The 14,318-nt window shown below is 32.8% G+C and overlaps 1 long non-coding RNA gene across 1 annotated transcript in view; it reads right to left on the reverse strand.

The window, feature by feature from the left end:
- LOC116663701 overlaps positions 1-14,318 on the reverse strand; it is a 387,788-nt gene that overhangs the window by 65,905 nt on the left and 307,565 nt on the right. The window contains exon 4 of the long non-coding RNA XR_004319985.1: positions 10,837-10,938. This is a non-coding gene — a long non-coding RNA (uncharacterized LOC116663701). The remainder of the gene's footprint in view (positions 1-10,836; positions 10,939-14,318) is intronic.

Consider the following 14,318-nt stretch of genomic DNA (forward strand, 5'->3'; position numbering starts at 1 on the left):
CAAAAATCAATCCCTTCATGATTTACTGCTGTGATATCAATTAACATTACTGATAAGACCTTTCCCAAGGATTTTCAAGTGCAATGCTTTTCTTAGGATTACTTTTCTGAGGATTATTCTGCTATCAAAATACATCAATCTGCTAATTTAGGATCATGTAGTGCTTTCCTGGCAAGGGAAGAAAGCAGTATTTGTTGAGGAAAACACTAATAGTTCTTGATTATTTTTTTTTAAATGTTAACCAGAAAAGAAGGTAGTAGAACAGTGAAGGCATTAACAAGTCTCTAGGCCTTTATTTCACAAGTATATTATGAATATCAGAAATTTACAAAGTACAGAAACCTAGAGACCAAATTTTTTCTCTATTTTATTACCAATGTTTGTGTCCTTCTGTAAACAAACATAGGTAGGTATATTGTTTTAACCTGAAAGGTACACTATCACTGAATCATTTCTATATTAATATTTTTTAAAACAATCTAGTTAGACTAAATTTCGTTTTTGATTTGTTAGATTTTGGGGGGCTCAAGTTTGGTAAACAAAAGAAGCTCTCAAAATATTTGTAAGTTAACTAAAATGTAGAGATTACCAAACAAAAGTATTCTTCTTATCCGTCCTTTTAGAATTTGAAAGAACAAATTTTACTCAATTTCTATTTATGTAACCCAAAGATAGTTTCAATGTAAAAGTTATTTTCATAGATTTTTTTTATTCTGAATTTGGCACTTGAGTTAGGGAAAGACAAAAATCAATAAAAGTTTTCAAAGAAGAAAAGATAAGAACATAAGTCATAAGTTTATAAAGAAAAGATGGAGATCGTATTTTAAAATTCAACAATAAATATTAATTGTATTTCAAAACAATATTTTTCTTTAACAATAAACTTCTATTTTAAAAGGTTTAAGATTATATAAAAAACACAATAAAACAAGAGAGTATGTTGGTGATAAAAGGACAACTGGGCACAGAATATTTGGTCATCTTAAACTGAAGAAAATTAAAAGTTTATTTTTATTTTTATTTATATAATCTAAGTAAAAATTGCAATAAAATGTCTTTATACTTTTTTCTTTCTTACAAACACTAACACAGATAATATAATTTAACCAACTGTATTATTTTAACATATTTCATTGCTCCCATTGAACTTACCTACTTATACACATTAGACAGAAGGATAATAAAGTTTATTTAATGTAGCTCTTCATTTTTTATCCCCCCTTTTTTTAATATCTCTGCATGAACTGAAACTTTTTCCTTTAACGACATTTCCTTTAAAATGTCTCCTTGATAAACAGAAAGATATCTATGATCTTTCATAAACATCAGCTGTATTTTTATACACCTTATTTTACATTTATTCTAAAAAAGAGAACATTGATATTAATGTAAATCAACGACACTTATGCATCCTTCTTTAACCTTTTAACTGAAGTCTATTAAAATTTTGTTGTACAGAGATAGAATATTATTATCTATTTTTTATATTACATTAAAACCGTAAAGCTAATCAAACATCTGGAAATTGCAAAATAAAGTTCACATGTTAAGTGTCTATCATTTGTAATATTGTAAGAATTTTAAAAGATTAACTTCTTGTTTTTACTTCCAGTATTCAAATTTATTTAAATAGACATAATTTTATGTTTTTGCAATCTTAAACAATTACAGGATGAATTACAATTTTCCTGATCATTAAGACCAATGTAAGAAATTTATAAAGTTAAGTCACGGAAAATAAACCCTAACCTTGTACAAACTAAAATACTGTAGTCTTGTACTATATTAAATTAAAATACTTCATGCTTTGGTAAAATTAAGGAGGAGACATAAATATTTTCTTAAAACCATTTAAATAAGCTTAAAATATACAAATATTCATACTGATAAAAATCTTCCATAAACTTTTTTCTAATATAATTTAGAAATCTTGAAATTGAAAAATCAAATTTTAAAGAATATTTAGATCATATTTTAAAACTGAGTGTCCTGCTTTTCCCTTTTACTATGCAATATAGTTAACAAGGCCGATAACATAGCACCTTATTTTTCTTTTGTAGAGCTGTTTCTTTATAAGAACCAATAAAGTAGAAGAAAAGACAGGTGTTTCTTTTTACCACTGGAAATTCTTGAATTCTTTAATTCCAAATATATACAAACCTTGAACATACCAAATTGTTTGTAAAAGCCTATTGTAAAAGCTCACACCATTACACTCTAGGAAATGTTATCCTATAATTTGTCCCCTTTTGTGTTAGATCCATTTTCTACAGCAGATATTCTTAGAATATGTACATTTCTATGATGAATTAATTTCCGAAGTGAAGAGGCAAATAAGAGGAGAGGAAGAAAAAAAAAATGGAAATTAGAGTGCACCAGCCACAGACAGACATAAAGTTCAGTGTAGAGGCTAACTGTGTTCTCTTTGCAAGACAGAAAGAAGGCATGTCTGAAGCAAAATTAATTTTGATGAGTGAGAAAGAGAGACTGTCACTGTAGCTTGTTTAAACAATAATTTGGGTCCTTCACAATTCCATCAAGATTTCATGATTAAAATTTGGTACTTATTAATACTTGCAGTACAGAAAAAGATGGAGGGGGGTCTTATTATTAAACAAAGTAATCTCTTTTATATAAACAAGATTTTATTTCCCTGAAAGTTTTTTGTGTGTTGTTTTTTTTCCCCCACATTTTATTTCAAGGTGCATCTTGAATACACTATTTTGGTTATATTTAAAGTTCTACAAAGTAACTACTGCAATTTTAAATTGTCCTTGGTGCAATCATGCCCTTTAGAAAGATAAATACAGGAAGGATAATACAAAAGCAAGTGCCAGGAGGTAACAAATTTACTAGCAGACAATCCATTAGAGACTGGCTGACAATCAGTCAGAAGTAAAGTATCTCCTGTGCATATCTTTGATCCTCAACATTAAGGTCAAGATGCTTCTGCCTGCTGACCTGAGAAATCAGCAGTTCCCCTGGCAGGTGGAATTTGTGGAGAGAAAATATCTTTAAAAGCCAGCTTTGTATCCATTAACAGGACTGAGGGGAAGTGTTGATGTTGTGTTGATTAATGACACAAGGCAAAGTTTGTCCCCAAAAAGATAATGTCTAAGGAGAGCTTTTAGTCTTCAAGTTCAGTTGGAAAGACATTTATCAGACCTCTGTAGATCTTGAACTTCCTCTAATAAACAAGGCAGTACCAACCAACAAATAAACAAAAAATAGAGAGGATGGTTAAATGGCCAAACAATGGTTTGTTAGTCCTTCAATAAGGAAAATGAGTATAAACAGATCAGATTTGCAAAGAGTTTTGAGTCCTTCATTCTTAAGGAGGAAACAAACAAAAAAAGAATCTTGTAAGGCTCAATAAAATATTTAGAGTACAGATTCAGTATTGACTTCCCTTAGTATCAGTGGCAAGTTTGCCTCTAGTAGGTTTAGACATAAGATGAGCACACTGCTTCTAAGATAAGGGTATTAGTCTGTGGTGACAAGTCTCAACAAAATCTCAGTCGAAGCTCCAGAATTATCAAAGCCCACCAACAGAGCTTATCAAGAAAACACTTTTCTCTAGATTAAAAAAAAAAAAGATTTATTTAGCTTGCTGAAGTAAAGAAAAATCACCCAAGGGGAACTTCCAGAGCAATTTAATTAGGAGAACAAGAGGTGTCTTCTTAAAGGATTTAGGGTTGTAAGGACTATTCTTAAGGAAAGTCAGGGTCAGTTCTACATCGATTGCTATAAAGAGGTGGGAGCAATTTGGCATCTGGCTATCTCAGTAATATAACAGGGTTACCTAAGCTTTAGGGATATCCCCACATTTACCCGATGTTTCATCATATCAGTATATCCCCATGTTTCATTACGGCAAACCCGTATAATAGAAGGAAAAGAAACATTTTATTTTTCTTTATTCACAAAGTAAATGAACCTAACACTGAAAGGAAATTAATATAATTTTCTATTAGATCTGAAAATAAATGGTTTAAAATAGAAATAAAAGTTCATATTATTGTTACTTCTTTACAAATTGTATTTATGCTACGGCATCCTTGGGGCAAAGCTTGAGGTAGCAAGCTGACCATAGCCAACAACTTGTGGAGTTTTCTCCCTGCAAGGATTGGGTTGGCTGCAGGAGTGCTGCACTCCCATCTATTTTCTGCCTGAAGCAGGCATAGAGGGTAAAGAAAGGCCACGAATATGGCACAGTGGAGAAAATATTTACAAGATAGTCATTTCAAATGATAGTAAAGGCAGAAAGTGTGGGTTCTTTCTGCTAATATAACTGTGAGTCTCTCAGAAAACATGGTTATGAATAACCACAGATGTATGGCTTCCATAACACTGTAGAAGAAAGTACGTCTACATATTCATACAATATATTCTACTCTTTAATAATTATATATGAGATAGCAATGTATTTGATTTTTAACACTTGGGATTTGTGCTGTTGGACTGCTAAGACTTTTTTAAAGAAGTCACAAAGGAGGGAGGGTATAGCTCAGTGGTTGAATATGTGCTTAGCATGCACAGGGTCCTGGGTTCAATCCCCAGTACCTCCATTAAAAAAAAAATAATACATAAATCAATCTAATTACCTCCCCCACAAAAAAACAGAAGTCATGATATCCCTGTGTCCATATATTTAAATATCTTATTTTAAGTTAGTGTAGTTAGGAAGAGCTAAAATATGAAACTCAGAAAATACTGTGGTTAATTATGCTATTTCAAGATTCTAATATGCTGCCAATGCTGATTGGAGAGAAAAAAATAAAATCACCCACTGCATATGCTCAGCAATAAATTTGGATATGTAAAACTATGACCATATTTTAGAGGTACTTTTACTTTAATATATCAACATTAAAACCTAAATACCTATGAATTGTGTTTATCACAAACCAGGTCCTATCTAGAGAATATTAAAAATCAACTAAAGCCATAAGATTTCACTTTAAAGATCTCTAAATCAAAGTCAGACATACGAATTTAAATAATTTGTAAATAAAATATGCATAAAAATTTAAGCCTGTGAGCCAAGTTTTAATCTGAAGCAACCCAAAATAAGCAAGATTACATCCTGAAAGTTTCCTGTAAATAAAATGCAGATGAATATATTACTCACAACTCAAAATAACAGTATTTCACTACTAGCCGTTAATAAAGATTTTCAAGTTGTTTAGCAATAGAAATTAACGCAATTTATGCACAATAAGAAATATTTACTAACAGAAATATAAGAGCATTGAAATGATTATTTTCCCTTTACTATCCAGGTTCAAATATTTTAAATACATCTTATCTAGGTTAAAGTAGTTATTTTTCATCACTTTGCTATGTGAAATTTAATGTATTATGAAATATTAGACACAAACATATATAATGATCTACATGTAATCTCCTCCACATAGTGTCATCACCACATTACAAAGGTGTTTATGGTCATCCAAAATATATGATGCATCTATTGTTAATAGAAATAATACCTACCATTAGGTTTATAATACAACATGAGCCTAAATCACAGTATTTGAAATACTGGGTGTATAAAAATGTGTAATCTCTTTTATCATGGAAAAATAAACACATGCACACATTTGTGTAATTATATCAAGATATATTTACATACCCATATGGAGATAAAAATATTTCAAACACTCCAAAATGCATGAGTTTCCTCCCCAAAGTAACTGTGATCAAGTAGAAACCACAGAAAACAAAACTGCGAAGTAGAAGCACACAGAACAGAGAGGGCCGGTTACTCGCAGATCTCCTGAAGGGCAACCTGAGTTCAAAAGCAATACAGTTCCTTTTGTTTGCAACAATGGGAGTGGGAACCTGACTTAGAAGAGCTGGCAGGGATAGCTTCCCTAGATCTTGCCTGGTTCAAAAGAGAGGAGCTACATTTGCATGAAGAAGTGTATCTTTATGTTAGTAGAGATAAACAGAACCTCTGGGTTTTGAAAATCAGCTGGTCTGAAAAACTATGATGCTTCTCATTTTTACCCACTTTTGTCGGAAATTTCCAGCAAATATCACTTTCTGAAAACTCTAGCTCATTTAAAGATAAATAAAAAGAAAGAAAAAAGTGGCATAGATCAATAAATACATTTTATAAATAAGTGAGGAAATTAACAGCAGAAACCTACTGACTGAGATTAAAAATTTACAAGAAACACATTGCCACCAAGTAAGAAAGAGGGTTCAAGCATTTTGTCAAGAATTGAATATTTTAAAAAATAATAATTGCTTTATCATTAAAGCAATTTTATCATTAAAAACATAAACACATTACAAGGTTTCAGGAAAGAAATGCGAAAACTAAATATGAGAAGACATGATACAATAAATAAAGGGATAAAATAAACCACATAAAATTGAAAATAAAAATATGGGGATTTTAATAGAGAACTGATGCTGTAGTAAATGTAGTGAGTAATACAGATGTATATAGAAATGAGAAAAGCTAAGAAAAATAAACATAAACTAAAAATAGTAAAAAAAAAAGGGATTTACAGTTTTATTTTTTAATTGAAGTATAATTTATCTACAACATTAGTTTCATGTATACAATAAAGTGATTCAGCATTTTCTACATTATAATCCATTTAAAGTTGTTGCAAAATAATGGCTCTATTTCCCTGTGCTATGCAATATATCCTCGTTGCTTATTTATCTTATACATAGTAGCTTCTATCCCCTACCCCATTTTACCCCTACCCCTTTCCTTTGACCCACTGGTAACCACTAGTTTCTTCTCTATATCTGTGTCTGTTTCTGTTTTGTTACATACATTCATTGGTTTTATTTTTTAGATTCCACATATAATTGATAACATGGAGCATTTGTCTTTCTCTGACTTGTTTTTATAATACCCTCTAGGTTCACTCATGCTATTACAAATGGCAAAATTTCATTCTTTTCATGGCTGAGCAATATTCCATTGTATATATACACATCACATCTTATTTACCCATTCATTTGTAGATGGACACTTAGGTTACTTCCATATCTTGACAATTGTAAATAATGCTGCTATGAACTCTGGAGTGCCTGTATCTTTTTGAATTAGTGTTTTAGCTTTCTTCTGGTATATATACAGGAGTGGAATTGCTGGATCATATGGTAGTTTTTAGTGTTTTGAGGAGCCTCCATACTATTTTCCATAGTGGCTGCACCAATCTACATTCCCACCAACAATGTACTAGAGTTTTCTTTTCTTTATATTTTCACCAACAATACTCATTTCCCATTCCAAAAAACCTAAGGCACTTAAAAATAATGCTAAATCTATTCTGCCTCTGCTATAAATGGAACAATATAGTCTAGATGACAGCACATCTGTTTTCAAAATGCTTTACTGAATATTTTAAGGCCACTATTGAGACCAACTGCTTAGGGGGAAAAAAAGCTTCCTTTCAAAATATTCCTGTTTGTTGACAATACACCTGGTCACCCAGGAGCTCAGATGGAGATGTACAATGAGATTAATGTTTTCATGCCTGCTAACATAACATCCATTCTTCAGCTCATGTGTTACCAAACTGAACTTGGTCCACTTGCCTGATGTATAATAAAGCCAATCTACTGACACCAGGTTGTGATGAAGGAAAGTACAGCATTTATTTGCAGGGCACCAAACAAGGAGAAAGGGCAGCTAGTGCTCAAAAGACCCCAATTCCCAAATGGCTTACAGATAAGGATTTTTAAAGGCAACATTAGGGGTGAGGGTTGCAGGATGCATGATCAGCTTGTGGATATTCTTCTGATTGGTTGATGATGAGGTAGCAGGATTATGTTTCAGGAATCTTAATTATCAACCTGTTTCCAATCAGTCTGGGGTCTACATACTTGCAGTCAGCATGCAGTCACCAGCCTCCACTGTGTGGGGGTTTTAGTTTCTACATAACAACTCAAAGATATGCATCACATTGTTACCTATATCCCTTCAGGAAGAACAAGGAGTCCAGTGACTCCACTGCTCAGCTATTATTGCTTTTCTTTCTTAACTGCTTTCTTTTGTTTCTGCATTTTCCATTTCTCTAATTATCAACTGTTTAAGTCTGCTCTTTGGAACGTGGGGGAGGCCTAGGAGACTAAAACTTTTTCTACAAACAAGAAGCAGAGACACAGCGGAGCTTGCATCCAGGACTGCCTCAGGGTCCTGCTTGGTTTTGGCCCCCATTTTTCTTTGATACTTCTCAATCATGAGGGGTAAGGGAATGATACAAGAAAGGAAACAAAGTTATATTAATATATATTTATATATTAATATATTAATAAAGAGATTAATCATAAACTCAGCATGGAAACTCAGTTTTGGGGGGGATTATTTTCACATGGATCAAGGATTAATTTTGACCTTCAAATCTGATTGTTTAAGAAATACATTTTTATACAGCTAAAGCTGCCATAGGTAATGATTCCCCTGATAGATATGAGCAGATTAAATTGAAAAAATTCTGGAAAGATTCACCATTCTAGATTCCGTTAAGGACATTTGTGAATAGAAAAAAGGTGTGATTCAATTAGTGGTCAGAGCTTCCACTTTAAGAAACAGGAAAACAAAGAGCAAATGAAACCTAAAGTAAGTAGAAGTAAAAGAGTAATAAAGGTCAGAGTGGAAATCAATGAAACATAAAAGACAAAAACCTACAGAGAAAATAAATGAAACCAAAAGTTGATTCTTTGAGAAGACCAATAAAATTGACAAACCATTAGCCAGCATAATAAAAATAAATAGATAAAAGAGAAACAGAGAAAACAAATTATAAATATCAAGCAAAAGATGTGACGTCTGTAAAGGGTCTACAGATTTGACTAGAACTGTATCTATTAAAGAAATTGTACTTGTAATTAAAAACCTTCCCACACACACAAAAATAATTCTAGGATTATATGGTTTTACTGATAGTCTACCAAATCTTTAGGGAAGAAATAGAACTAATAATAATCAAATATCCAGAAAACTGAAAAAAAATAAAGAAATGTTTCCCAACTCTTTCTTTGAGGCCAATGATAAAGCCAAAGACCTCAGAAGAAAAGTAAACTAATGGCCAGTGCCCCTCTTAAACAAAGATGTAAAATTTGTAAAAGTTTTGGCAAACTGAATCCAACAACATTTTAACACCATAATACATCAAGACCATGTATTTACCCCAAGAGTCCAATTTGGTTTTATATTTGAAAATCAATTAATGTAACTCATTACATTAACCAATAGGCCAAACCAATAAACAAAGAAAAAGCTCTCAGCAAACCAGGAAAAAGGAAACTTACTCAACTTAATTGTGATCAATACTAATGCTACTATATGCTAATGTTACACTTAACCATGAAAGAATGAATATTTTCCTCCAAATCACGAATAAAGAAGAATTTCCACTCTCACAAATTCAGCAATATACTGGAGGTTCTAACACGTTTAATGAGACAAAGGGAAAAAAAATTGTGTTTCTAAAAGGGAATATATTCATAGATATTATTGTCTATGTAGAAACTCTGACACAATCTACTAAAAACTTTCTAAAATGAATGAATTAGTTAAGCAAAAATTCAAGATACAAGATCAATGTACAAAAATCAATCATATTACTTATTATAAGCAATAAGCAAATGTAACAAAATTAAAGTAAATACTACATTAGTACAAACACATATGGAAAAATTTAGGGGTAAACCTGAAAAAACATACAAAAGATTTATACACTGAAGTCTACAAAACAATGCTGACTGCAGTTAAAGAAGACCTAAATAGGTGGTGAGATACACTATGCTCATTGATTGATATACTCAGTGTTGTTAAGATGTCAATTCTTTCAAATAGATTTACAATTTCAACACCATCTCATCAAAATTCCAGCAACCTTCATTGTAGAAATTGAAAAACTGATTCTAAAATTCATATGGAAATGCAAAGGACCTCGATTAGTCAAAACAACTTTGAAAAACAATGGAACTGGAGCAGTAACACTGTTTTCTAGACTCACTATACAGCTGTAACAATTAAGACAAAGCAGTATCAGCATAATGATAGACAACCTGGTTCATCAAGACCGTGGAGAATCGAGTAACAGGCCAGTATTACATGGAAAATTCATGTTCAACAAAAGTGCAAAGGCAATTCCAAGGAGAAGTTATCACTTTTCAACAAAGGGTACTAAAACAATTGGATATCCATATCCAGGAAAAAAATTTTTTTAATCTATACCACACAACAATGAACAAAAATTAACTGAAATTAGATCATAGACCTAATTATAAAACACAACACTATAAAATTTCTAGAAGAAGACATAGGAGAAAACTTTTCTGACTTTGGTTAGGCAAATATTTTAAATATTTTGCAGAGATATTTAGCACCAAAAGCATAATCCATAGAAAACTAAATTGATAAATTAGACCCAGAAGAATTAAAATCTTTTGCTCTTACAAGATACCGTTAAGAGAATGAAAAGACGAGTCACAGATAAAGAGAAAATATTTGAAAATTATATATCTGATAAAGGTCTTTTATCCAAAATATATCAATCTTTTCAAATGCAATAATAAATAAAAGCTTTTAAACCAGTAAACGTTGTGAACACATGCTTAACCAAAGAAGATATAAAGATAATAAATAAACAAAGTATCATTAGGGAAATAGAAACTAAAACCCAATGTAAAACTACACACATCTCTTAAAATGGCTAAAATAAAAAAATATATATTTAATGCTATAATGATATGGAGGACATAGATTCTTCTAATTTTGCTTGTATGAATGAAGTGAAGTCCTACCACTTTAGAAAAGAATTTAGCAGTTTCTTATAAAGTTAAACGTAAACTTACCATGTGACTCAGCCATCCCATTCTCAGTGCGGTGTTAATTTACATTCACACAAAAGCCTTGACCTGAATGTTGATAGGAGTTCTACTGATAATCACCAAAACCTATAAACAAGCAAGATGGATAAAACTGTGATATGTACATGTAATGGAATATTAGTCTGCAATAAAAAGTAATGAGCTTTTAATACATAAAACATGGATGAATCACTAAATAATTATGTTTAGTGAAAGAGGATGGACAAAAGTAAATATTCACTTTGTGGTTTCATTTATATAAAATTCTATAAGTTTCAAACTAATCTATCATGACAGACAGAAGATCAATGGTTGTGTGGGGTAGGAGATGGAGGAGCATTAGGAAGAATTTACAAAGGGGCATAAGAACTTCCGAGGATGATTGATATGGTTGTTATATTCATTGTAGTGTTGTTTTCACAGGTGTCTACATATATCAAAATGTATCATATGGTACACTTCCAATAAGTGCAGTTCATTGCATGTAAATCGCATCTCACTAAAGTTTTTTTTTAATTAAAAATATTCAAAAACAGCTATTGCTCAGGCAGCACCACTTGACTCATTTAATTCAGTTACTCAAGTGGTTTTACAAGTGTCTACAGCTGGATACAGACAGAGATTATTGAATTTTTGGACAACACTGCCTGATACAGGTCCTCAATGGATATCTTTTAAAAGACAATTGGTAGCTTGCTACCAGGTATTAGTTAAGACTATACTATAGACATGTATCAGGTGATCTTCAGCCCCAAAATAGCTATCATGTCTTTGGTAATGCTAGAGAAACATATGGATACAAAAGGACCTGCTCAGCAGATCTTACTCAATAAGCAAAAATGATATAATCAGGAAGATGCACTGTGAGGGTCCAGATGAGTTCAGGGAGTTGAAACCACACATACATAGTATGCTTCTCTGCCTGTATGTTTAATGACAGATCCCTCCAAGGATCTTCCACAGCCACTGCTAGCTGGTTTGAATTCTGTTGATTCTTTCCAAACCAAAGGAAAACAAGATGTATGCTTTTTTGGTTTTTTTGTTTTTGTTTTCTTGCTATTTGAAAATGAGATATAAAATATCCTACAGACTGTAAAACTCTGGGAAAGGAAGGTAAGACGCCTAGTGGAAGAGAATAAGGGCAAATTCACACCATCAGTGGAGCTGGGAGCTACTATTCAGAAATTCAAGTTAGGCTAGTGTCCTTGCGGCAGGGGGGAAGTTAGATATTTATAGATCCTAAAGCCATAACTAGGCTAGTAATATGGTTAAAGAAATGGGCCCTATATGATTATGCAATAAGAGACTCCCCATATGTATACGCTCAATTTGGGGAATATTTATGGAAATTTAGAGAGAAATTGAGGTGAATCATGAAGACTCATCAATAAAACCTGGTAGCCAGCTCGGAGATGGACTGGAATACTTAAACTACTGCTTAAGTAAGATCCCTAGAAGTCAGTTCAGATCTGGCTTCATGAAAGAAGTGAATTTAAATGCAAAGTTGGGTCAAATGATTACACATTTGCTTCCACATGTTGAAGTAACAAATGTGGGGTAACTGAGTACTTCCTTATCAGTGGGAAAGAAATTGCCTGAATACAGCCTTAGACAAAATTCCCAGAGGAAAAGTATCTGCTACTAGCTGGCAAGGAGGCTACATTGGACCCTGCTAGTAGCCCTGAGGGGGTTACAACTGGGTGTTGACTTGAATTGACAGCTATTCTGTTCTAGGTTTTCCTTATTCTGTAACAGAATCAACTGTAGTGAGCATAATTAAAGGATTGTAGCTGCAAATGGTCTATCAGTTTACTCACAAGCATGTATTTCCTGTGATCAAAGTATGTACTTTATTGTTACTAGAATACGAAATCAAGTGTACACAGGCAAGGTAACACACTATTACACAGAAATACCACAGTCCTTATCACCTTCAGAACATTGGTCCAATTGGTCTCACTAAATACGAAAGAGACAATTAAATATTTGTGATTTAAAATAAGTGGTAGAAAAGGCTTGAATGGCTGCCTAAATGCATGTTTTCACAAATGAAAGGCAGTATAGGAAAGATTCCACTGGAAATGTTTTTAGAATTTGGGAGTGACAGGGTGGGGAAAGTTACATCCACACAATACAACTTTATAAACTTTCCACTTCCCAACACTTTTTTAATATCATATGATTTATCAACATTAGAGAGAGATACCAATCCAAAGGACATGGCATCCATACAACTAAATTTGACTGATGCATGTATAGCTAGGGGATATCAGGGTAGATTACAACTTCTCCATGTAGTTATACAGTTAGAAATATATTTGACTATGGCCATGTTATTAAGTGACAGGATCATGCCTCCAATTACTTTCCTATTACCTTATATATCTTCCTAAGATCAGGCTGAAGAGGAAGCCCTGATGAAAATGATGCACCTGTCTGTTCTCTAAGCAAGCAAATGCCACCAGGGGAGGAAGGGTATGGGCTAAAACAGGTAATAAGTAGACATGGAAAGAGACTGTAGTGAGTGGGAAGAAGGCACCAAAAGCTAGATTATAAACATTTGGGAAATAGAAGGAATGTAGTAACTTTATTTCAATGAGAGTGTCCCTGAGCAAGAAAGTAACACTCTTAGGCATTTCTCCCAATCTGTTGTTGATGGACAGCGGATGCTGACAAAAAGGAAATAGGACTCCTGAAGATTTACAGCCTCAGCCTAAAGACAATCTGAATAATCTGAAGAAAAGATTTGACACAGAATCCTCTGTTAATTCAACTGATAGGCAATTCAGACTTATTATTTGATTTATAATTTCTGGGCTATATTTACTAATTTGTTTCTTTTTCTAATAATCTAGGAGGGAGATTACCTTTGATTTGCACAGGGTAGAAACTGCTGAATAGCCAGTCACCTATAGCTCGTGTGAGTATGAATCAAGATGACACATCGCTAAGATAGCTGTCTGTGCATGACGGGTAGCAGATTGCAACCACATACCTGAAATAGATTTGATTTGCTCTTTCATCTACACTGAATATAAAATGGATGGAATGCCTTTAAAGAAAGTGGCAGTGGAACCTGATTAGTCTGAAGGCAGTGGACACAGGGTGGTATGGTTGTCTCATTCCAGCAATGACTGCCCTTTGATACTTCAGAGAAGACACTTCTCAGAGGATGTATGTATGGCACATTGAGTTTAGAGGTGGAATATGACCAGTTGATGGTTTCATGAAGCACACATATTTTGGTTCATATTGTATACCTAACCGGTACCTATGCCATGAATGCCAAATGTAATCAGTATATGAGGTAATTTAGCCCTACCAAGTTTGATGTAATCGGGGAATTATATGATCCAGTTTAGAATTACTCAGTTAAATAAATCAGTATCATTTTGAAAAATATGTGCTAACACTTATTTATGATACCATCTGAAAGACAACACCCTGAAAGTCTGTGGTGCTATTTT

The sequence above is a fragment of the Camelus ferus genome, chromosome 5 (assembly GCF_009834535.1).
Source record: "Camelus ferus isolate YT-003-E chromosome 5, BCGSAC_Cfer_1.0, whole genome shotgun sequence".
Classification (NCBI taxonomy): domain Eukaryota; kingdom Metazoa; phylum Chordata; class Mammalia; order Artiodactyla; family Camelidae; genus Camelus; species Camelus ferus.